At 42.9% G+C, this 3859-nt stretch overlaps 1 long non-coding RNA gene across 1 annotated transcript; it reads right to left on the bottom strand.

Annotated features, from left to right (window-relative positions):
- Nucleotides 1-264: 264 nt before the first annotated feature.
- Nucleotides 265-1817, bottom strand: LOC127906242 (uncharacterized). Its single transcript, XR_008060659.1, has 2 exons — nt 1747-1817; nt 265-1638 (listed from the first exon to the last, which is right to left on the bottom strand). It is a non-coding gene; the product is annotated as an uncharacterized LOC127906242 (long non-coding RNA).
- Nucleotides 1818-3859: the final 2042 nt, after the last annotated feature.

Below are 3859 nucleotides of genomic sequence, written 5' to 3'. Positions count from 1 at the left end.
TCTATTGCATAGTAAACAACATTCACCACGACCTGCTATTACACAAGTGGAATGAGGAACGATCCCTATTAACTACAGGCACAGTGCTACTTACAGAGGGTTACACAGCAACTTCGTATAAATGTTTCCCCTTATTAAAATACTTCATATTATATATATATATATATATATATATATATATATTAAAATACTTCATATTTCCCCAAAATGACACTACAAGTCATTATGGAATGAGTTTATTTCCAAACCGACTCAGACAGATAGGAAATCTTGATTGTCATTTTTATTTATTTGTTTATCTCTCTAAAAAAAAAAACAGTTCAATTTAGTTGTTCATGAAACCACGCTCCTCATTAAAGCATCAGTTTAAGATGATATTTCACAAATGGCGTTGAGGGGTCAGCAGGGGATAAAGTTGTCCACTAGTCACTAAATCTAAGGTCAGTATTGTGATTTACCCACTCATGGTTGATCAGCTAGTGGTTGACATTTGACCTCTGACTGTCTGGATCTGTAGATGACCACTCCACCAACACCATGGCGATTGCTGCCAGGAAACATCCAGCGATGAACATCAAGTTCTGGTTTAAAGCCACACCAGCAGCTGGAGAGAGACAATTAATTGATTTAAAGGGTGTTTGTTTGCTTACTCTACCATTCTCTTCCTCAAAAATACTAGAAAAGGTACTGACATGAGATAGGAATCAATATAACAGAATATCTACAGTTGTTAGCTATATACTGTACTTTATCCCACCTGACTAAGTATTGCAACCATGACCAGATACAGTGCCTTGCGAAAGTATTCGGCCCCCTTGAACTTTGCGACCTTTCGCCACATTTCAGGCTTCAAACATAAAGATATAAAACTGTATTTTTTTGTGAAGAATCAACAACAAGTGGGACACAATCATGAAGTGGAACGACATTTATTGGATATTTCAAACTTTTTTAACAAATCAAAAATTGGGCGTGCAAAATTATTCAGACCCCTTAAGTTAATACTTTTTGTTGCGATTACAGCTGTAAGTCGCTTGGGGTATGTCTCCATCAGTTTTGCACATCGAGAGACTGACATTTTTTCCCATTCCTCCTTGCAAAACAGCTCGAGCTCAGTGAGGTTGGATGGAGTGCATTGTGTTAAAAGCTCAGAGTAATGTACCGTTTTTCAGCTCAGTTTAGTGAAAGCCCCCAAGGCCTCAGAAGCCTTGGTTTTCACAACACGACTACCACTGTCTTTTCCACTGAACCAAATATATTCACCGTCGCCAAAATATTAGCCGTTAGGTGATAAACAGCTGTAGCAAAGACAGTACAGTAACTCTGTGGCTGTAGTTTGTACATTTGGAGGGAAAAATTACACTTTAAAAACACTCTTCAACATTCATGTTTCTGCGTGACTTCTTTCTCATTCAAAATGTCTTCTGAGGACCGAGGGAAATCTACTTCCGGGTTGGCGAACAAAAGCGGCAGTGGGGGTGGACGTAATTGTGGTGGAAAGCCCTTTTGAATTAAATTGATATAAGCGACAGAGTTATTTTATGCTGGACGGGTTGAACCCGTTTTATCAAACGGAACAGTAATCTGCGCCTCTCAGTAATATTGTCAACAAAGCAGAAGGTCAAACAGAACAGTAATCTGCGCCTCTCAGTAATTCTGTCAACAAAGCAGAAGGTCAAACGGAACAGTAATCTGCGCCTCTCAGTAATTCTGTCAACAAAGCAGAAGGTCAATCGGAACAGTAACCTGCGCCTCTCAGTAATATTGTCAACAAAGCAGAAGGTCAAACGGAACAGTAACCTGCGCCTCTCAGTAATATTGTCAACAAAGCAGAAGGTGAATCATTCTAATAGCATTTTGCCACCGGGAAGGCAGATAAAGCATCAATTAAAAGCGATCACTTTGTGTGGAATCTTTCAATCACCCACGTGGGAATATGCTCCTAAAAACCAATGAGGAGATGGGAGAGGCAGGGAGGATTTGTAGCGCGTCACAAATAGAACCAAGTTCTGTTTTAGCGCCTGGCTACGTTGACGCGACACGAGCAGTGTGGCTGCAATGAATGAATAACATGCATGTGTACGTGTATTTTTGAAACGCTTACGCACGCGACACGAGCAGTGTGGTCAGCATGTAAACCTAAAAGGCTCTGCCTGGTCAATCCAACATCTGCAGTGGCCATACAGCATTTACCAATTGAAATGAATCGAACCCCCCCTCATTGGTGACTCATTGAAATGAATCGAACCCCCCCTCATTGGTGACTCATTGAAATGAATCGAACCCCCCTCATTGGTGACTCATTGAAATGAATCGAACCCCCCCTCATTAGTGACACATTGAAATGAATCGAACCCCCCCTCATTAGTGACCCATTGAAATGAATCGAACCCCCCCTCATTAGTGACCCATTGAAATGAATCGAACCCCCCTCATTAGTGACCCATTGAAATGAAACGAACCCCCCCTCATTGGTGACCCATTGAAATGAAACTAACCCCCCCTCATTGGTGACCCATTGAAATGAATCGAACCCCCCCTCATTGGTGACTCATTGAAATGAATCGAACCCCCCCTCATTGGTGACCAATTGAAATGAATCGAACCCCCCTCATTGGTGACCCATTGAAATGAACCGAACCCCCCTCATTGGTGACCCATTGAAATGAACCGAACCCCCCCTCATTGGTGACCCATTGAAATGAATCGATCCCCCCCTCATTGGTGACCCATTGAAATGAACCGAACCCCCCCTCATTGGTGACCCATTGAAATGAATTGAACCCCCCCTCATTGGTGACCCATTGAAATGAACCGAACCCCTCATTGGTGCCCCATTGAAATGAATCGAACCCCCTCATTAGTGACCCATTGAAATTAATTGAACCCCCCCTCATTAGTGACCCATTGAAATGAACCGAACCCCCCTCATTGGTGACCCATTGAAATGAACCGAACCCCCCTCATTGGTGACCCATTGAAATGAACCGAACCCCCCCTCATTGGTGACCCATTGAAATGAACCGAACCCCCCCTCATTGGTGACCCATTGAAATGAATCGAACCCCCCCTCATTGGTGACCCATTGAAATGAACCGAACCCCCCCTCATTGGTGACCCATTGAAATGAAACGAACCCCCCCTCATTGGTGACCCATTGAAATTAATCGAACCCCCCCTCATTGGTGACCCATTGAAATGAATCGAACCCCCCCTCATTAGTGACCCATTGAAATGAATCAAACCCCCCTCAGTGACCCATTGAAATGAATCGAACCCCCCTCATTAGTGACCCATTGAAATGAATTGAACCCCCCCTCATTAGTGACCCATTGAAATGAATCAAACCCCCCATTCCTTGCTGAAACACTATTCCCAGAGGTGCGTCTGCTAAAACTAATGCAATGTTCACGTGGTTAGTCGGTCTCTGGAAATGTCCTACCTGTTAACTGTAGTTCCTGTAGTACCTGTTAACTGTAGTTCCTGTAGTACCTGTTAACTGTAGTTCCTGTAGTACCTGTTAACTGTAGTTCCTGTAGTACCTGTTAACTGTAGTTCCTGTAGTACCTGTTAACTGTAGTTCCTGTAGTACCTGTTAACTGTAGTTCTACACATGCCGCGTTCCAACCAGTTAGCAAGTCCAGAATGTTAGTTTCATAATTCTGCGTGTGAATGTGGCATGACGAAAGCAGCCGTAAGGCTAAAGCGTTGAATAAAATCAACATCGTCACTCGCAATCGGACTCGCTGCGTACTTCTTGGTTGTGATCAAACATGGTCATTAAAATCTAAGTTTAAAAAATAAAAAAAATCTCCCACGTCACCCTATTCTGTCTGCAATCTCCACCAAACCTCCAAGC

Source organism: Oncorhynchus keta, chromosome 11 (assembly GCF_023373465.1).
Source record: "Oncorhynchus keta strain PuntledgeMale-10-30-2019 chromosome 11, Oket_V2, whole genome shotgun sequence".
NCBI classification, from domain to species: Eukaryota; Metazoa; Chordata; class Actinopteri; order Salmoniformes; family Salmonidae; genus Oncorhynchus; species Oncorhynchus keta.
The sequence above is the reverse complement of the archived record's forward strand: the minus strand, read 5'-3'. Positions and strand labels throughout refer to the sequence as shown.